Source organism: Felis catus, chromosome C1, assembly GCF_018350175.1.
Source record: "Felis catus isolate Fca126 chromosome C1, F.catus_Fca126_mat1.0, whole genome shotgun sequence".
In the NCBI taxonomy this organism is placed as follows: Eukaryota; Metazoa; Chordata; class Mammalia; order Carnivora; family Felidae; genus Felis; species Felis catus.
The window spans coordinates 74,796,576-74,818,990 of NC_058375.1; the positions used below are offsets into that span (position 1 = coordinate 74,796,576).

Consider the following 22,415-nt stretch of genomic DNA (forward strand, 5'->3'; position numbering starts at 1 on the left):
TCATCCCAAGAGCATGATGAGAATGTCAGGGCCTGACCCACAGCAAGGGTGCTTCATCTGCTCAGAGACAGAGTATCCTAAAACCATCAGCCCTCGGATGAAAAGCAGGCTGTCCTCGGATGAAAAGCAGGTGTCACCTAGCAGCCCAATGCCAGGCAGAGAGAATTTAGGCTTCCGGATCCCCATCTGTGCCTGCCGGTGGAGGACACCACTCTCCCGGTTAAGACCTGGAATTGTGCCTTCGGGAAGGGCCCTGAACAGAGGCCCTCAGGGTTCTTTGTGGTTTCCTGTTCCAAATCACCCTAGTGTATAAAATAAGAATGTGTTCTACGGTGTTCCTCGGCTTATCAGTTCTCGTGTAAGAAATGAACAATCCTCATGGTCACTCGAAGACATCCACACTTTGGAAACGCCTAGGCTACCAGAACGTGACAATAAAATTCATTTCAATCTGCCAGTCTTAAAAGTTAATCGGACAGGTATGCTTTAGTCTATTCCTGGCTAACATTGAAGCTATGAAAAATTAGGTAATGTTTTTAACCAACTCCTTGGGTTTTTTCTCTCAGACTTCTCTTTTTCTTTCTTTTTTTTCTCTTTTTATTTATTTATTTATTTATTAGTTACTTATTTTTTTTTAAAGACTGACGAGTTTGGGCAAGGGCCTAACACTCTAAGCAAATGAACTTGGCAGCAGTGTTTCTGAAACCCTGGGTTCTGGAATACTTTATGGCTCTTCATCACCTTCGAGAGCTGTCCTTATGAGGCCAGGAATCTAGCTGAGTTCCATGTGGGTAGAAAATGTAATGCTCTGGTTGCCTAGATACTCTGGTTAACCGATGGTGACCACATGCATTAGAAACCAGCGTCTGATTCGTAGAAACTTTGAAGGAGATGCCAGCTCTCCTGATATGCAGCAATAGGCAGAAATTGTTGGTAATCTGGCAAATTAAAATATTCATACTGTGTGATGTTTACTGTCTGTTTATATCCCAAAATTTGCACACAGTCCAGAGTTATTATTTCCTCCAAATAATTTATCTCTAGTGAATAATGATGTTTTTTGTTGTGAGCCCCTGGTCCAAATAGCAAGTCTTTCCAGTCACGATTATCCACAACTATTAAATGTTTTCCCATTCAATTAAACTTTTCTTACAGAAAGTTTTATTAAAATTGTCAGAAATTATTTAAAAATTAGCATATAAACTAAAGAAAGCAATATTTAAGTAGGATGCCCATAAGCCATTTAAAGCATAATTTATGGATATATAGACATTTTAAACAATTAGGGATTTTTCCCCACTGGTTATTAATTCTTTTTGATGATAGTTTTTCTGTCTACCCTCCTCCCGAGCTAAAAAGCACAAGTTATTTATAATTCCTGGTTTGTGAAGAATTTTTGAGGCTTTATTTACAACCCCCTGAAAACAAGTGTCAAAGGCTGTGCATCTGCCCTATTTCTATTTACTCTAACCTCTGTCAAAAGCTCTGCATCTGCCCTATTTCTATTTACTCTACCCTTCTCTCTAGCAGGAAAGCCAAGAGAAAAGAGAAATAAAGGAGAAGGCTGCAATTCTAAATTCCTTAACTCCTACTCTTTTCCTATCTCACCATATTGGATTTAATCAGCTTGTGCTGAGCATGTGACAGACACTGGGGTGAATAAATAGAACCCCCGTCCTCCAGGAGCTTAAAGACACCTGGGGAATACCTACACGGACACAGATTATAATGTTTACATAATGCAGCAAGTGCAGAAGCTCTTAGTCCAGCCCCGAAACTCTGGCATGTGTTCATAAAATGAAAAAAAATGGGGGAAATGGTATGACCATGATCTCCTTGCCAACTTTTTGATGGTCTTTTTACAACCATAGACATCATCTTGCAATTCCCCATCTCCACCAGGTATTAAAAAGGATCACTTATTTATAGTTCTAGTACGCTATTGGCAAGCACAGCTCTGATTCTAAATGTTCCCATAGAATGCACCTTTCCAAAAAACTTAGGTTAAAAAAAAAAATATGCCAAGCATACCTTGTTCAATATTGACCTGTATGGCATCGATTTCTTAGAGTGTTGTAAATATGAGATTCATTTTAAATACGTGTATGAGTATACCTGAATATATACATGTTTCCTTCTGGATATGAAACTTCAACTCTTATGGTGATTTGAGATGCCGTTAAGAGATTGGTCTAAAAAACCAAATATAAAAATTATCAGGCAATTAGGAATTGGTGGAAGTTCTTAAACTTTATGCATAGTATTACAAACATTGTAGCCTGACAGCGTTGACCAACAAGTCTGACTACTGGTTGAAAGAAACCATGGCTGGAGTACGTCATGATATACTTCGGGAAATGTGAAGAAAACATAGGAGTGACGGCCTAAGTAGAGTACTAGGAGCCTATATTCTCAGAAACCATACTCTAACAAACGTGTTGTATCTCGCTCTATCGTTCACCTGTCTGTAACAGGAACTCTACTTCACTGGCTTCACCAAATAGGAATTTTTCATTTAGGGGGAGGCAGGTGGGGGCTAGTTCAATGGCCCTGAATTTCATCAGAGACTCAATTTCCCCTGTCTTTCCTATCATCCTCAGCGTGTATGTTTTCCCCTTATGGTCACAAGATGGTCCCTTTACCTCCAGGCATTGTGTCTGCATCCCAAGTGAAAAGAAGGAATGGCAAAAGGTATGTAGCAGCTGAGTTTGTCCCTTTTAATAGGAAAACAATTGGTTGCCAAGAGCCTCCACTGGTAGAGTTTGCTCACGTATCATTGAACAGAACTAGTCACATGACCTTAGCTGTAAAAGAATCTGGGGAGGTGGGAAATTTTAACTGGCACATAGCCCAGTCTCAAACCAATCCAAGTTATCTTGATAAGGAAAAAAGAAGACACAGATATTGTAGAGAACTGGTGCCAATGCATTCAGCCTTTCCAATTCTATAAGGTGTAGCTCTACAGCCCAATGCAATGCAACTTCCCTATATTTATATAAAATGTAGCCCTGTCATAAAATAAACGTATCAAATAATTTCCATGTCTCCTTTTCTCAGTACATTTTCCTTGGGTAAACAGGAAGTATTTTCTAAATGTGTCAAGTGGCCTGACCATTTTTAAAGACACCCAATATTTCTATAACTAAAGATATATACTCCATTCTGGATCTTAACCTCACACGATGCTATATTTTTAAAGGCTTTGTGTCCTTACTGCTGGAAGTTTATTTGCTGGCTTATAATAAATGCATGCATAACATTAAGTAATGCTTTAATACACAAGGCAGGTACGAAGGTTTCTGAGCAACCCCAGGAATTGTGATCTAGGTCAGTGATAAAAGAAGAGACAGGATGATATATTTTTATCATCATATATCACTCTCATTAAAAAGCATTTGTTAAACACCCACATGCATGTATCATAGTTGTCAAAATAAAACAAAGAGATGTTTTACTCTAACCAACTCTTGATTTTATTAATCCTGTTACCTATTTTCTGTAAACCCTTTCTCCACTCAGCAGTACCTCAACAAGAACAGAGTGGGGAAGGGGGCAGAATGATAAAACTCAAACCAGTCAACATAATTTTGTTATTAGCTATAGTGAAAGGTTTGCTGAGGGAGAGATTGACGCCATTTGTAACATGAGATTTGTTTGTCTGTGGATTTCAATTATCCATGCTATTTCCCTATTTCCAGGGTTAATCAAGAGTTGGATAAATCTGAAACTATTGCTTTGGAGCAAGATTTGGTTGCTATCTGTCAGAAATCATAATTAAGATCAAAAAGCATTTATTCCACCCTACTTTTGTGCAAGGCATTGTACTAGCTGGTAGCAGTTAGGGACATTTGGAAAAAGGAATGTTATAGCAGCCCTCTCACCACATGCACATTTTCTTAGAAAAAGCAAGTAATGAGTACATAAGTGTATAACCTTCAACATGACGGGAGGAAAGAGTACAAGTAGTTTTTTCCTCAATAATTAGATTCAGATTCTTAGGAGTCTGGCTGAAGGCATCAGCCGACATGTATCATCTCATCCAGTTATCCCAAAAGGGAAGTTTGAATGTTCAATTTACACAAATGTGTTGACTTAGGTTTTGCAAATTAAAGACTTTTTTTTTTTTAATGTTTCACGCTATGTCCCACATCAGACCCTGTCTCAATCTTCCTTTGACTGAAGTACAAAGAGACGGCTCTGCCGATTTCGATGTGACCTTAGGAAAATCACTCACTTAACCTTTCTGGGCTTCCTTTCCTTCATCTTTAAAATGGGGGCAACACTGTCTACTATGTGAAGCCACTGTAAAGTGTAATGTGTTACAGTAATATAAGGTATTGTTTCATTAATCCAAATATACTGTTGAGGAATCTTTCTTTAATATACCCAAAGCTTTATAAAAATACAATCAAACAATAAATACTGTTTGTAACAACTTTCCAAACATCAGCAAATGGAGATCTATGTCATAATAAGCTATCTTATTGTACCATATCTTTGAACATGGTATTCGAACCATATTCAATTTCATGAGTGGACTCCCCTAGATTGATGTTTCCTCTACAGATTCTTACCAGTTCATAAGTGGCATTTTCTATCTTTTTCTTTTTTTCTAATTATATAGGTTTCAGGTGTACAGCTTTATAATTCAACATCTGTATACACTACAAACTCATTGCCACCCCAAGTCTAGTTAATACCACTATACAGTTAACCCCTTCATCTATTTGGCCCACCTCCAAACCCATTCCTCTCTGGTAACCACTAGTCTGTTCTCTGTATCGATGAGTTTGCTTTTGTCTTATTTTATTCACTCGTTTGTTTTCATAGGGTTTTTTTAGATCCCACCTATGAGTGAAGGCATACAGTATTTGTCTCTCTCCATCTGGCTTATTTTGTTTACCATAATACCCTCAAGGTCCATCCAGGCTGTCACAAATGGCAAGACTTCACTCTTTCTATGGCTGAGTAATAGTCCATTGTGTATATATACCACATATTCTTTATCCATTCATCTCATCTACTGATGGACACTTGGGCTGCTTCCATAACTTGGCTATTGTAAGTAATGCTGCAATGAACATAGGGGTGCATATATCTTTTCAAATCAGTGTTTTCATATTCTTCAGATAAATACCCAGAAGTCAAACAGCTGGACCATATGGTGTTTCTACTCTTAATTTTTTTTTTTTTTTTGAGGAATCTCCATACTGTTTTCCATAGTAGCTACATCAATCACAATCCCACCCACAGTGTTCACAGGTTCCCTTTGCTTCCACATCTTCTCCAACACTTGTTATTTCCTACCTTTTTGATAATAGTCATTCTGGCAGATGTGAACAATATCTTATTGTGGTTTCGATCTGCATTTTCCTAATAATTAGTGATGTTAAGAATCTTTATCTAATGTTGGAGTCATTGAGCATTTGAGTGACTTTGAGCTTTGAATAATTTTGCTGAAGTATCACATGGTCTCAAAGACCAGACAGCATTAACAAGCTAATTGGGGATTCTCTGGTTTTTTAAGTGAGTGCCAAGGTAGTATACAATGGACTTCTGCTTCAGAAATTTTGTTTAGGGTAATCCTACTGTGGAAATGGAAACTACTTTCCAAGTTTGCTGAGATAAATGGTCCTTAGCCTTCAGAAAGGACAGGTGGGCAAGTAGATATGGCCATCACTTATTTATTTAGTGTCGAGTACTATTAATACCTATGAAATGTATCCAAAGAAACCTTCACATTTGTATGTGCATTTTCTCCTTTAAGGAATGCACTAACTAAAATTAAGAAGACATTGCTGAAATGGGTGTGTTAGTCCTCACAAATTGCTACCATCAAAAATCTGGTTATTGTTTTCTCCTTTGTAACCTAAGTTCCAGCTTTGCCCAACACAAAGGACACTCAACAATGAAAATACCATGTAATTCTCACTTAATATTCTGCATTAAATTACCTATGGTTGTTCAACTCTTTAGTCCTTGATATCATTATAAATCTTTTTTTGGGAGACTAATTTGTATAGGAAAACATGTGTGTGTGTGTGTGTGTGTGTGTGTGTGTACACATATTTCAAAAACATTTGATGGAAGAGTTTTTTTATTATTATTTCTTTCTAAACTTCTGCTCATTTCTTCTGGTGATTTGTAATGATAGGTTCATGCAAAATAACATCAGGTATTGCACTATACTATTTATAAGGCATGCTTCCAAATATTTGTGGGTAATTTCTGAAATGGGTTCTGAGCAGAGGATCTTAGAGAGGAAAAAGTATCATTAGTATCCCTCCTCGGCTAATTTAGCCAAGTACATTCCAGAACTCTCCCAATCAGTATATTAAGCAGATGTGGTCTTTGTCCACCTAGTATGTTGTGTTAGACCTTTCAACACTCTGCAGTCTTTTTATCACTCAGCTGCCAAGTTCCCTAGGGTAATCATAGACAGCTTGTCAATTTAATTGCAAAGAAACAGGCTTTCTTGTGACCATTCCAATTTTAGCTGCTACTTTAAATTGTACATGATAGTTCTTCCATGCTGTCTGCCCTTTAAACAGTGTGGATCTCTGCAAGCCTCTTAATGGTGATGGAAAGAAGAGGCAGGGATGAAAATTTGGCTTGCTGATAGAGCCTACAACATGCACTTTATTAAGTTGCTGCTTTAGGAAAGGAAGCTTTTCCTTGAGCCCTGTATGTCGCCATTACATTGCCAACACTAAATTATTTTTTTTCTTTTCAGTGTTCCACTTTCATGCATATTTTCCTCCTTTCTGGGTGATAGAGGATTCATAGGCCATCTGGATTCTGAAACATCTGGACACTGAATTTCTGCAGAGGAGAATCAGAGGAAAGAGACGATCAGTGGTACTGGGTGTCTCCGGAGAGATTTAAATCAACGATGATATTTTGGTTGCTCCCTTTGGAACATTAACACAAAAAGTGAAAGGAAAAAACAACACATCACAGGAACCCAGTGTTCTAAGAACACCAAGAGTGTATAAGAAGGTAGGACTTTTAATATGAATTTAAGTCAATAACTGGATACATCTCTATATGTGATGTCATTTCTAAAACTTCCCCCTATTTTTTCCATTGTTATGCATTTTGGATTTAATGTAGTTAGATATACTTTTAACACTGCTGGGTGTAGATGGCGCATCCTTTGAACCCATTTTACCTTAAGCCATGTATAATTCAATTCAATAAACCCTTATTTATCAAGTTTTATATGTAAAGTCACAAAACTACCATACTAAAAATGCTGAGATGTTCAGCTTGGTAGAAAGACTAGTCGTGAGCACCTCTTGGGTAAATCAAGAAGAGTTACATTTCTAAGATACACAGAAGAAGATTAGAACAAAGAGATAAACAATGTTTCCTAGGATGGTGGGAGCTGTAAACTTCTGGAGCCAAAAATCAAGAACCAAGGTGATAATATATGAATGAGATAGGGTCTCAGACCTTTAGAACGTTCAAATGGTCTCTTACAAGCTCAGCTTTAGGTATGCATGTGTATACGTGTGTGTGTAAGGATCTGCAACAGGCTTAGAGGCTGCTCTGGAAATGCTCAGGGGACCACCTATTCTAGGCCATCAATCTTGGTGTTATACCATACATAACATGAGTGCACGGTTTCCATACAGTCTAGCCAACCCCAAGCAAGTGCTTACCTATCACCCTCAGGCTTTCCCCACTAATGTAGCCGGGGCCACTGCCTTCCCTGAACTTGAGCTTCAGAACCAGAACAAGGGCCAGTTGCTCAGACTGCTCAGCGAATCTCAGGAAGCGCCCTTAGACCAGTAGTAAAGCTTCTCCTTTGTGCAAAGGCACTAGATTCAGCTGTCAGGAAGTATGCGGAGATGTATAGATCCTGTGATTTATTCCCCACACTGTTAAAAAATTTTTTTCTTCTACTATATTTTCTCTGGTAAATATGTGGGTTCTTAACTGATAGATTTTCTTTGCTGAAAAAACTGAAATTGCTACAAAGCACTCTTAAAAGGACATGAGTTTGAAGCAACTAATCTTCCACAACTTCAGGCAGATTTCCTGAACTATGTGATGCTTTGCCATACTTAAAAAAAAAAAAAAAAAACCTGTTTTAAGACATGCCAGTTTAAGTTGATTTCTAGGAATCCAGAACAGTTCAAAAGAAAAAGAATTCAGGGTGGGAGGGAGGAGAGGGTGGGTGATGGGTATTGAGGAGGGCATCTTTTGGGATGAGCACTGGGTGTTGTATGGAAACCAATTTGTCAATAAATTTCATATAAAAAAATGCCAGCAAAAAAAAAAAGGAAAGAAAAAGAATTCAACAGCAAAATTTTAGTAACTATTTTTTTAATTAGGCATATCTACATTTAAATATAATAACTCTCTGAAATAAGGGACTACAGACATATTCTCTGTTCTCTGCAAGTCCATTGTGCCCTCAATTTCCTCTAACTACATCTTTGGTGAGCCCCACAATGAAGTACAATATTAGATGTTCACTTGTATGATATCAACCTTGTATGAAGAGAATGAATAAAAAATGAAGTTCTTAGCTGTGATCTATTTCAGATTAGCCATTTTCATTTATAAAACTGTTTATTTTACTTTGTCAGCTTGAAGGTCAATCCAACTTCAAATTGCACCTTGTAGAATTTCAACAAAGATATGAGGCCCATCTCTGCTTCCTTTAAGACTAAAGGGGAAAAGCTGAGTCTTAACACGGGTATTAGGCAGAGCTTTATGAAATGGACCAGATCAACACTGATAGAAAACTCGCAAAGACACTCTACTTTGAAGTCGAAACATCAGGGCCTGGACAAGGTGGCAGATGGCATCAGGATTAACAAGCATTAATTGTGGACATTAACCCACAGCAAGCTGTAAGCACAAGTGCAAAGGAACACTTGTCACGCACTAAGGGAGGAATAAACCACAAAAAATTATAACAGCTATCATTATACGTACAGTGTATCAGGGACTATTCTGTGCATTTAAAATTTTTTTTAGTGTTTACTTTTGAGAGAGAGAGAGAGAGAGAGAGAATCCAATGCAGAGAATCCACGCTGTCAGTGCAGAGCCTACATGGGGCTTGAACCCACAAACCCTGAGATCATGACCGAGCCAAAATCAAGAGTCAGACACTCAATGAACTGAGCCACCCAGGTGCCCCTATTCTGTGCATTTTTAAAATTTTTTTAACGTTTTTATTTTTGAGAGAGACACACACAGAGTATGAGGGGGGTGGGCAGAGAGAGAGAGAGAGAGAGAGACGCAGAATGTGAAGCAGACTCCAGGCTCTGAGCTGTCAGCACAGAGCCGGATGCCGGGCTTGAACCCACGAGCCGAGCCGTGAGATCATTAACTGAGCCGAAGCTAGACGCTTAACTGACTGAGTCACCCAAGCACCCCATTCTGTGCATTTTAGAACGATCATCTCACATCTCCACACTAACTCTTTCAGGTAGGTACTGCTGTTATCCCATTGTACAGATGACGAAGCTGAGGGACATGGAGGTTAAGAACCTTGACCAAGATCACACAAGCCACGTACATGAAGAAACAAGGACTCAAAAACCCAGGCAGAAAGACTCCGATACTCGTATTCTGAATGAGAATGGTATGTGTATATGCAGTGTGAAGAACACTATGAATGACACAACCCAGTATGCTCAGATACTGATGTACATGAAAGCAGGCCCAGTCCCTCCTACATAGTACCATAAACTCTTACATCATCACACTTTACTATAATGATGCATTTCACGCCTGCCCCACATGATTGTAAGCTTCACTTAGAGACCATGTCCGTTTTCTTCACATTATAAGGTCAGTGCCTAGCATATCACCTTGTCACACTGTAGCCGTTTGATTAATATTTGTAGACTAAATATTCAATAATTAGATCTATTGAATATTTATTGAAATGTGATTTCTTGTGAGTCACTGTCCATTCCTTAAAGAGGCTATAAATAAGGCCACAGAAGGGTGCCTGTGTTGCTCAATAGTTTAAGCATCTGACTTCAGCTCAGGTCATGATCTCACAGTCCAAGGGTTCGAGCCCCGCATCGGACTCTGTGCTGACAGCTCAGAGCCTGGAGCCTGCTTCGGATTCTGTGTCTCCCTCTCTCTCTCTGCCCCTCCCCCTCCCAAAAGTAAATAAACATTAAAAAAATTTTAATAAGGCCACAGAGTCCAGTAAAAAGAACATGAAATTCAGACACAAATAACTTAGGTTCTGATCTGAACACCACAACATCCGCAGTGCTGTGGTCTTGGACAAACCACTAAACCTCTGAAATCTCAATTTTATCATCTGACCAGGAAGCACAGTAAAAATACGTTTCTTAAGCAAGTTTGGGGTGTCCTACAAACTATCATTATGATAACGACAGGTTCTTCTATTTGGTGATGAAATATCTAAAAAGCCAAATATTTTTTATGGATTCTGGAAACAGGAACACAGAACAGGAAGTCATAAATACCAAATGCTCACTTCACTGAAAAGACCCTGTATCCTCAAACTTAACCTGAATAGGCCTGGCTGCTTCTCTTGTAATATATCCCATCTTGGAACTTGTGCTATAGGAAACAGCAGCCTGGGTATGCCTCTGGGATTAAAGCATTTCTTAAGTGATTCAGATCATCAGAACTTCTGCCCCTTAAAATGGGCTGGCTTTTTTAAAAAAAGTTTTAAGTACCTTGAATTCTTTATCCAGAGCTTAACTCCCCAGAGGCATGTTAGGGCTTTTACTCAAGTAGATCTTCTCAATATTCCAACCATTCTTCCTGAAGATACTGCTTCCTCTTAGGTTGGCTTTTTTTGGGAAGCAGTCTTTTGTCTTCAGTAAGGAAAATAGTTTTGCTTTTTGCTTACATATTTTCCTTTTCCGAAAGGACCAAGCTCAGAAACTACTGTGAGATAAAATCATAGATGCACTATTTCATATGGCCTGAACCCAGATTTATTTTTTTCTTTGATGGGAATTTTAGCAATGCCCATAAAATATATGGCTTTCCTAAATCAGTCAGTCACAAAAAGGAAGTATGCCTGTATTTGGCAAGTGAATTTAAAAGTGGATCCTCATGTTGTAATAATCCCTTTAAATTTTTTTTAATGTTTATTTATTTTGGAGAGAGAGAGACAGAGTGTGAGTGGGGGAGGGCAGAGAGGGAGGAAGACACAGAATCTGAAGCAGGCTCCAGGCTCTGAGCTGTCAGCACAGAGCCCAACACGGGGCTTGAACTCACAAACTGCTAGATCATGACCTGAGCCAAAGCCGAACACTTAACCGACTGAGCCACCCAGGTGCCCCTGTAAAATCTCTTTATAAATGGAGTTAGTTATTAAAGTAATTTTACTACTTTAACCTTACTTACACCGGTTTTAGCCCCAGCTGAAAACCACAACTTTTAAAATATTCTTTAAAACCAAATTCCACTATAACAAAAACTATGAATAAGTCTGTTATTAAGTATAATAAAAGCTGACATATTTTTTATGATTATAAGCATTACTAATATAAAAACAGATTTTAAAATTGCAAACACATCTCAAAAAGTGACCTATCCAGGGGTTCTTGACTGTGGTCCATTCATAAAAGTAAGAAAGTCTTTGAATTTGGATAAAAACAAAAATTTCACTTTTATTTCCAGGTCTGATTAAAATGTTACATTTCCTTTCATTACAGATGTTAGGAACCAACCACAATAGTATTAGTAGTACCTGTGATTTTGTCACCAATAAAAAACACAAACATTTTCCAATTATATTATAGTTACTGCAAATATTTCAAAATATCATTTTTATCCATTACTAGAGCATGTTAACTAATTGTTAATAAAAAAGAACCATATTTCTAGATCACAGCATTTTAATATTTTCTAACTGCATTTCCGTATAATTAGATTCCTTTGTAACCCTATATAATTTACTTCATGCATTTAAACACTTTGTTCTGAGAGGGAGTCCATACACAGGCTTTACCAAACTGCCAAAGGGCTCTTTGGCACCAAAAGAAGTTATGAACCCCAATTTTAAAAGCCCCATATTTAAATAATTTAGTGTATACTATGGACTGAATTGTGTCCCCCCAAAATTCACATGCTGAAACCCTAACCTCCAATGTGACTGTATTTGGAGATGGGGCCTTTACGGAAGTAATTGAGGTTAAATGAGGTCATAAGAGTAGAGCCTTGGTTCAATAACATTAATATCCTTATAACAAGAGATACCAGGGCTCACTCCTTCTCCCTGCTAGTGAGGACACAGCAAGATGGTAGCCATCTGCAAACCAGAAAGAGAGCTCTTACCAGAACGTCTCATGCTGGCAGCCTAACCTTGGACTTCCAGCCTAGAGAACTGTGAGAAAACAAATTTCTGTCAAGCCACCCAATCTGTAATATTTTGTCATGGCAGCCTGAGCTGACTGATACAGAGTAACATTAGCTATATCCTTTTTGAAGGCTTCCTTACCACTTTCTGTGGTTGCAAACTTGGGTGTTACTGGGGAATTCACCGTACTCCATCAAGACGCAAGCCTCAGAGCCATTTTTAAGGGAAAAGTCCTAGAAGTTATTTAAATAGATATCCTAAAAAGGAGCCAATCTATTAGACAATAATACATAACATTTTTAGATACAGCCCTGATTTGTCTCAGAAGTAAATGGCAATTGCTACAACCGCTATCAGATTCCAGATTCTACTTCCATTGGCAACATTATTTTCCCAAGTCCCCTGTGCTCCAACTCCCTTCTGAGACACTCCACTGCTCCTTGGCAGGCCCCCACCTGCCCCACAGGAAACCCCACAATTCACCCAATTAGGCAGCTGGATGTCCCGACTGCAGGTGGCTAATTGTGAAAAGGATTTTTGTTAAGGACCCGTCTTCCTACATCAGCACTACAACCAACTTCAGAAAACACACCATACCATTTCTGGTTAACCTTAAAACAATCACGTGAAAATAAAGAGGACTGTCAGTAGAGCAATTTTATAAATAGCTAAAATTAAACAGAGCAAGACTGGCAGTGCTAATGCATAAGCAAAGAACTGACTTCCTGCATTTCATTGAGAATTCCTGATAGCAAACTGCAGTATGTTTATTGTACATTAATTCAACACAGCATTCAAAATGAATTTATGCCCTGGCTGAAGGGTGCGATATTGAAACTAAATATTATTTATTATCTTAATATTAGTAACCATACTAAAAAAAAATGTGTTAACAATTCAGAGTGTTTAAAAAGCTAAGGATACCATAGCTCTACTTACCAACCAACAGCTCTTGCCTTAATTTATGCAAGTGTAGCCCTATAGCTAAAAGCTTTGTATATTTGTTTCCCCATGGTATTAGTGCTCAAAAATAGGACACTCTTTCAAGGGCACCTTATAAACACAGAACTATAATTTATTTGGCAAATTAAAGCTCATATAAAATGTGCACACAGAGGTACAGATTAACATATTTAATTTCAATATTACCTGCAAACCTATTTTTTCCCATACACTGTTCTAATTAGTCATATAAAATCGAGTCTGTGTATTATAAGCAATTATTTTAGTGGAAATAGAACTGGATCTGAATTAAATATACTGTAAAAAGATAACACTTTTATGGAAATTAATATATCCATTTGTATCTAGAAAAATGTGTTCTAGTTAAATGGCAAGACAATGTTGAGCATTCCAAACCTGATTGCGATAAAAGTTGAGTTTTTTTATGATTTAATAATACAGAATAATATGCAATCTTGGCATTATACCAATATTTATATTTTGATGATACTTCCAAGTTTCCAAATCCCCAGTAACCATTAGATTCATTTTTGTAGTGGAATTTTTCCTATTAGCAATATTAACTCCCCCTACAGTTGAACATGCAAATTGTTTGCGAACATTTTATTTAGTAATCGAGTCTTTTCCTATTTAAGCCTGTCCTGGGAACTACAGTGTTGTAGGTACCAAGCTTCCATTGCATTAACATAGTTGAAAATAGATGTTAATAAAGAATTATGCCCGTAGGTAAATGGAAGCTATAACTTTAGTGGCAGAGGCGTTAAGCTTTCTAAAAGTTGTCATAAACGGACATAAAGGCTTCACCACATAAGGAGATTTTTGAAAAGGACAAATTAAATTGAAGACACCTTGACCTAACACCGGGCATGTGAGTGGAGATGATCTAATGTTCCAGACTATCAGCGGCTCAGATAACCTCCCCAGAGAAAACTTCCCTAAACACCTGATCTCAGAGGGCTCTCCTGCCCTAGCCACACCCATTACTTACCTCCCCATCTGGTGTGTTACTTTCATAGGACAAATCAAAGTTGTTCATTTCCTTGTTTACTATTTGTTTTCCCCATTAAAAGAGACTCTGTAAGGATAAAGGCCAATCAAGCATTTAGTGCTTCTCCTGGCACAAAGAGGAGCTTGATTACCATTTTTTGAATGAATGAATAAGTGAATGAATGAATGAACAAATGAGTGAGCTAATGAGATATTTCTTTAAAATATTTCTGTAAGATTATCTAGTATTTGACTGTCAAGTAATCTCATAGTTCTTAAAAGGTCTTTAAGCTATTCCCTTTGATTCAGGATTAGCTGCCCATTGTATTCACAAAAACAGGGGCTAGAATTGTGTCCTTCCCCCTTTGAGTACCTTCCCAAGCAGATGAGAATCTGCCTTGCAAATTTGCAAATTACAATGCATCTTGTGTGAGGAGAACCCACAGAACTCCCTGAATGATACATGATTGTTTTTCAGCTACCCATCCTGGCCTCAAGTAACTCTTCCTGCAAAACACCAAGTCCCTCTCCTGTCTCTCTATGCTAGCTAAGTCTCATCACTCTCACCTTGTGAATGGTTTCCTGGTTAGGGGCAGTTAAAACTAAGAAGTCCAACTAGCAAAGCACCCTAAGATTCACCATAGTTAACTAATTTTGAACATTGTCACCCTTTGGTCTGCCCAGCTTCTAAAGACTTTCAGAAAAGGCAAGCCCACAACATTTATTATCATGTGTTGTCAAAACATTCTTCCTCCGATATCCCTCAATCCTTAGTAGAGGCTTTTCTTTTTCTTTTTGGATTTTCATTGTAGACGGACTATAGCTTGTCACCACTCGTTAGCCATGCCCTGTTCTAACATTACAGCAAAGGACAAACAGGTCTGGCCACCTGGTCTCTTCTGTAGCATTCATTATTTTACATGCCCAGTTCCATTCTTCTTTCCAACTTAAAAAAAAGGCTTCTGCAACTCTCAGTCTGGGTATGACACCGCCAGCCATACCATACCTGGTTTCTATTATTCCTCTCTAGCTTTTATGAGGTTTTTATCTTTTTTTTAAATAAAATGACTGAAAAATTAAATATTACTCACAATCCCACCTTATTTTGGTCTCAGTCATTGTACCTCAAGAGCCTGTTTTGCAATTCTGCCATTCATTCATCCTGCTTTCTCCCCTGTATTTAATACACATTTTAAGCAGAAACTTCCATTACCCTGTCCTTGAAGCCCTTCATTATTCACTTCTTTCCAGCTAAAAGATTTTAATTCATTGTTTTATAGTATTTTTCTTCTTAGCATTTTGAATGGCTTCCCACTGCTCATGAGTTCAAAATCCTCACGAGGCCCCTTACGCAATCTGGCTCCTACCTTCCCTTCAACTGCATTTCACATCACCCTCCCATGGCACACCATGTTCTTGCCCCACTTGCCCGTGCTCTGTTCAGTGTGCACCCGCTCCTGGCCGCCCCAGGTTGCCTGCTCAGACAATTGCTCTGTCTTAGTTGGCTGACTCCTTCCTACTTCTCCTTCAGGTCTCCTTGAAAGCACCACTTTCTGGGGCATCTGGGTGGCTAGTCGGTTGAGTGTTCGACTCGGGTCACGATCCCAGGGTGGTGGGATCAAGCTCTCACTTTGGGCTTGACACTGAGCCCCTGCTTAGGATTCTCTCTCTCTCTCTCTCTCTCTCCCTCTGCCCCCCTCCCCCACTGGTACTTGTGCTCTCTGAATGAATGAATAAATGAATGAATGAATGAATGAATGAATGAATTAGTGCCACTTTCTGTGGGAGGCTCACCCTGAGCTGACCGTCTTCCACCAGAGCCCCATGAGGTTTTCCTTCATAGAACTTTCTCATTATTGCAATTACATCTTTAGCTCATTAAGTATGTGTTTAATGCCTGAAGCATGAAGACAGCCTGGTCCCTGGTCCTCTTGTCTCTCTCCAGCCTCACAACTTTGGCAGTCTCATCCACCTCAGGGTTTTAAACACCATCACCATACTGACAATTCCCAAAACCAGATGCAGGCATACATCCACTCCAGAGTCCTTTCCCAAACTCCGGACTCTCGAATCTAATTTCCTACTTGGCAGCTGGCCTACATATACTTAAAGACAGTATCAAACTTCACACATCTACCTCTGAATTCCAGCCTTCCGCCGAAAACCTGTTCTACCTGCAGCCTTCCCCCATACCCATTGATGGCAACTCCACCCTTCCAGGCGCTCAGGTCAGAGAACCTTGGAGTCCTTCTTCACATGCCCTTCTCTTTTACCTTCATCCAATCGCGGGAAATCCTGTCAGCTATTCCTTCAAAATATGTTCAAATTGTATCCATTTCTCACTACTTCCCCTGGACCTTCCTGGGTCTGAGCCACCTCACCACTCTCCTGAATTAGTGTGTGAGCCTCCTGGCTGGTCTGCCTGAGAACCTTGTCATCCACACTCTGTTTCAACACAACAGCTGCGTGGAACTTTTTTTTTTTTATTTTTTTTTTTATTTTTTTTTCAACGTTTATTTATTTTTGGGACAGAGAGAGACAGAGCATGAACGGGGGAGGGGCAGAGAGAGAGGGAGACACAGAATCGGAAACAGGCTCCAGGCTCTGAGCCATCAGCCCAGAGCCTGACGCGGGGCTCGAACTCCCGGACCGCGAGATCGTGACCTGGCTGAAGTCGGACGCTTAACCGACTGCGCCACCCAGGCGCCCCCAGCTGCGTGGAACTTCTAAAATTCACGTGAGATTGTGTCACTCTGTTGCTCAAACTCTTGCAATAGCTCCCTATTTCCCTTTAAGGAAGAACCAAAGACATTACAGTGGTCTGTATTGTCTGTCTGACTTTATTTCTTCATTACTCTGCTTCAACCACACGAGCCATTTTGCATTTCCTCAGAGGGACAGGCACATTCCTCCTAAGGATCTCACACTGACTGGGCTCTCATCTGGGAATGCCCTTCACCCAGATATACCCATGGATAAGCCCTCACCTCCTTCCAAATTTATTTTTCTTCTTCTATACTAATTATCACCCTCTAACATCCTATTTAATCTACTTGTTTTTTTACATCTGTTATTTTTTATCAACAAGAGTATCAAACAAGGGTTTTGGTTCTGAAGTCACGGGCTTTGTTGACTGATACATCGCAAGCAGCTGAAACACAGTAGGTTCTCAACTGTTTGTGAGATGAATAGAGAGGAACTTCCTATACAAACTGGACTTACACGTGTTTCAAGGATAAGAGAAACAGTGTGTGAGAGAGTGCTTTGTGGGCCCAGTCCTCTTCGATGAAGACCTCAATCTTTGTTCCTTCTACAGAAGTCCGCACCATTGTCAATGGTATATTTTTTCCTACATAATCTATTTACATATACCTGTAACAAATACCCTATTGTTTCATGTGAGTTTTTAAATAATGAACAGCATCATACAACTGAAAAACAAAAACCCTTTGCAACAAGTAAGGTTCTAAGTGTGTGTGAGATTATTGTTACTTGGGGGTGGGGAATAAGGGACTCTCAAAACAAGTGATGAAATACAGATTTTTGCAGTAACCCTGTACCTTAACTCCAGCATGACCCTTGAATATTCCTCTTCTGAAAATGGAGTGCCCTATGAAAATAGAAATAAATGCAATTTCCTTAAGGTTAAGGCAAAGATTGAGGAAAATAAAATTCACTTTTCTAAGAGATGGTCTATTTGGTTTGTTATTCTCTGTGTGTTCTAAAGGATTCTGGTGGGATTTATATTCAATTTCTGAAAAAAAGTGCCGAGAGTTCTGGACTTAAACACATCACAAAGGATATTTTCTCAGTCTTCTAAACATTTGATGCTTAAGTCTACTTCTAATTCCTGACCTCAAAGTTGATGTAACTTATAATTTACATAATATAAATTATATACAATATATATAATTATAATCTAGCATTTACTTGTTTCCGGAACATTTGACTATTTTTAGACTAACTTACTGCATTATTCATCTTTATTATCCACATATAATAATCAGATAACACTACCTTCAATGGTCTCTTGAATGAAAACCATTAATTGGTTCCTTTGAACTGCTTTTCCCCTACTGAAAGCTACTTATTTACCTTAAAAGTAGATTATGCCACTTTCTCTTTTAAAGACCTTCTCCCATTATTAGTTTTTGTAACTTTGCCAATTTTTGTATAATTTTTGCGGTCTCCGTCAATATTTTTAAATTAATTATGATTTCTAAACAAGTTAAAATAGGCCTAGAATAGGTTCATTGTCGTTTAACCCAATAAATCTAGCAAGTAAAATTGAAAGCCGGAGTCAATGAAGCCACGTCGGGGTATCATTGCCAATTTAGCTATCAAAAGTAATCCATGATGATAGAGTTTATTACAAAGTACATTTAACACATTAATTATTAATCTACAGTGCAAAGCTTTTAACAAAAGTCTGTCCTTGATTGCTTTGTTTTCCCAAGTAGTTAGAGTCTACAGTTTTGTAATCTAAGACTAGTATTTGGCGCCTTGATCAAATTCCCAAAGTTCTGTAATGTCTCTTTTTATTGCCAGTAAATCCAGATGGAAGTGGCTTTTAGTGTTGTGATTGAGTGTGCGTTTATTAATGTTATCTATTAAGCACACACTGCACATTGCCCATGTAAGAACTTTCGGAATCATACTTGATAAATGTATTAAGCAAGTCCAAAAGGTTTCAGAACAAAATGAAGACTTTAGTATGTAAATTAAAACACTTTGTTGGCACTTAAAAAGCATCTTGGACATAAAGTTCTGACTCATTAATTATATATTAGAGCAAAGCCTCTCATCAATAAAGTTTTTTAAACTATAGGCACAAGTTCCCAAAATGGACTTTAGCTGAAATTCAAGGAGAAGGAGAGAAAGGAAGCCAATCAGAAAAATAGTAGCTCCTCACAGGGGAGGAAGATTGGGAGGTCAGGGGACAGATGTAAACTGAGCTGTGGGCATCATCTACTATTTTGGAACATTTCTGCGTGAAACGACTAACAGAGAATTGATAGCGTCAACTCCCACAGAGCTGTCAAAAAAATAACTTTTACAGAGGCAGGTATATATTCTCCAACTGTTGATCCTCCCATTAAAGACCCAGAAAAAGTCTCCCTGTTCCCACTTCCAAAACTTAACACAGATTTTTTAAAAAAAGGAAATCATCAGTAGATGGAGTATTTAAAATGTTTTACATCCTCCAACCTTTCCTAATATTCTTTCCTTGAATAATTTTCCTTTAAAAATCAAGTTGTTGGGGCACCTGGGTGGCTCAGTCAGGTAAGCATCTGACGCTTGATTTTGGCTCAGGTCATGATCTCACAGTCGTGAGATCGAGCCCCACATCAAGCTTCATGCTGGGCGTGGAGCCTGCTTAAGATTCTCTCTCTCCCTCTCTCTCTTTCTGCCTCTCTTTCTCCCAAAAATAAAAATAAAATTAAAATCGAGTTGTTCACTTAAAAAAACTAAAAAAAGATACAGGCCATTATTGTTGCTGAGGTCCCAGAACAGAGGCCCGAGATGTGCATTTGTTGCAAAATCAAACCCATCTGGGGCTCTGTCTGATAGGCAGTGGGACTGGAGATCACCTTCCTCACCCCTTCATCCCCCAGCGTGTAGATGAGCTCAGAGGAGAACAGGACAGTGTAGATGGAAGGTCAAGGAGGCACAGGGGTCAAGCTAAGTTCCAGCCTTAGGGCAGGGGCTAGAAAAGAGTGTGGCTTTAGAACAACACAGTGAAGAGCAACAGGATGGTCCTCAACCTGCACCCCATCCTTTCCCCTTGGGTCAAAGCCAAAATCACAGATAGAAGAATCTTGTATGTGAAAAGCAATATAGAACAAAGCCCTGTATTACTCAGGTCTCTGTAAGCATACAGCACACATAACCGAATGTGCTTGGTGGCCTAACACCGGGGCTGACACAGGTGAGAAGAAGGTATGCCTCCACGCTGACAGGGGCCAAGGATCCCCAGCTAGGAGCAGTAAGAGATCATGTCGTAACATTGGAGTGCAGGAGATGCTCTTTCTTTACCTCTACCCCCGCCCAAAGACTTCCTGCAGTAATCAGAAAGGATTTGGGTCAGGAGGTAGAGATTAAACCAAAATTTACTTTTTGACTCCTCTTGGGACCCTATCACACAGACTTGACTGTGACACCATCTCTCCTTCCCCTCTGGAACCTGTCACGGCCTTGAACACCACCTAAGTGAGCGTTCAAATCGAAATGTGGAGTCCAAACAGAATCCCCATAGCCAAACCAACTAGCTCCCTCCAGAAATTCCGTGCTCAGACAGTGAGAAAAACACAGGTGAATGCACTTCTTACCTGCCTCTGTGAAGCACTGCTGAGCTTGGCACCTACAGCAAGTCATTTGCTTACAGTACACTTATAGTAAAAGGTTGGGGTGACCAGTTGTTACATCTCTCCCCATCCTCTGCCGCTCAGTGTTTGAGTCTTTGCTACTAATTGACAGTTTCTAGGTGAGGGATCATTCATGTAAAAGAGTAAAGATTTGTTACTTTACTTGCACTTTGTCAGCAGGACTCACTGCCAAAGTTTTAGGTCAGAAGAGCTCTGGGCAGCTGGAGGTGACCGCTCCAGCCATCCCAGGAGTACAACTGGGGCCTCTTTTTTTTTTTATTATTATTGTAAAAGAGCACAGGATATGACAGTTGAACCAGTGCGTCACCACAAAGTGCAAGTGGAGTGACAGACAGAGTGACAGACAAATTAAAGAGTAAGTTCTGTCTAGCAATTTTGGGTGACAGCACTTAAAATTTTTAGCTCTAGGATTGTTTAGGAATGACAGTATGCAGCTGAGAAAGGCAGCCTACCCACTATAAAAAGGAATTTGTGTGCGAACTTAGAAAACGCAGCCCTCCAAACTGAAGAAAAAAAAAGTCTTTACGTATGTTTTTAAATAGTAACCCATTAACCTTTTACACAGTCTTCAAATCATCTAAGGCCACATGTCCTCATTAGCCCAATGTTTGGATCAAGGCTTTCAGACAGATTTTGTTTCACCACCCCTGTAGAAACCCCTAGAAAACGGATTTCGCATACATGCGTTGTTGTCATTGTTCTGACCAATGAACGGACTGTGCTATCACAAACATCAGCTTCTGACCAGAAAAAGGCATCATGGTAAAATGTCTTCTTGGTAAGGCGTTCACTGCACGAGATGACAAATCACACCAAAATTTGCAATGATCTCCTTGGGAGTAGCACTAAATAGGGATAAGTACTCGTCACTCACTGAGTACTTACCATCCACGGGAAAACTGTGCTAAGTACTTTGTACTCATCCATCTCTGACATATCTAATGGACACTTAAGAAGTGTATATTGGCGAGGGGCGCCTGGGTGGCTCAGTTGGCTGAGCATCTGATTTCGGCTCAGGTCATGATCTCACTGTTTGTGGGTTCCAGCCCCACATCAGGCTCTTTGCTGACAGCTCGGAGCCTGGAAGCCTGCTTCAGATTCTGTGTCTCCCTCTCTCTCTGCCCCTCCCCCACTCACACTCTGTCTCTTTCTCTCTCAAAGATAAATAAACATTAAAAAAAAATTTAAGAAGTGTGTGTTGGCAGGAACGAGGAAAGGAAGAGAGTTTTGGTGTAATTTAAAACTTTTACTGAGCATTTACTCTTTTGTCAGTCATTTTAAGAACCCGAAAAGCAAGCTGTTAAGCAGACAGCATTATTCCTTTTTTCCACTGGAATTTATTGAAGCAGGTCCCACACCCAGCCAGAAACATGCCTAAATTGCCTTTTGAATATTTGCACTTGTGGCCTTCAATCACAGGTAACCCGGCTGCCGACAACTAAGACTAATAGCTCAGAAGTTAAAGGAAATGACCCCGACTTTTCCTCACTTCACAGAAACTCTGAAACGGCTCCAGATACCATGAGCTCCTTACTTCTCCTTTGCTTTTTTCACTCTGAGGATTTGAAGGCAAGCAGCACCCACCCCACCCCCCAGGTGTGAACAACAGGAGATTACTCATAGATGGTATAAACAGAAGGTGAGTGCAAAGGTCCAGGCCGGGCCTCAGTTGTCATCTAAACAGACACATCAGCTACAAAGCTTGTCCAAACATTCATCACAAACAGGTTTCAGAATGCTTTATATGGATCGGAGCCAGGTTT

At 39.4% G+C, this 22,415-nt stretch overlaps 2 long non-coding RNA genes across 4 annotated transcripts in view; one reads left to right on the top strand and one right to left on the bottom strand.

Moving 5' to 3' along the window:
* Positions 1–5,110: 5,110 nt before the first annotated feature.
* Positions 5,111–22,415, bottom strand: part of LOC109502441 — a 117,927-nt gene continuing 100,622 nt past the window's right edge. For all 3 annotated transcript variants that reach the window (XR_006584472.1, XR_002161036.3, XR_006584473.1), the window contains 2 exons: positions 17,827–17,876; positions 5,111–6,822 (listed from right to left, as the gene is read on the bottom strand). This is a non-coding gene — a long non-coding RNA (uncharacterized LOC109502441). The remainder of the gene's footprint in view (positions 6,823–17,826; positions 17,877–22,415) is intronic.
* LOC123379681 overlaps positions 6,821–22,415 on the top strand; it is a 28,355-nt gene continuing 12,760 nt past the window's right edge. Inside the window, exons 1-2 of the long non-coding RNA XR_006584474.1 lie at positions 6,821–6,999; positions 22,149–22,291. This is a non-coding gene — a long non-coding RNA (uncharacterized LOC123379681). The remainder of the gene's footprint in view (positions 7,000–22,148; positions 22,292–22,415) is intronic.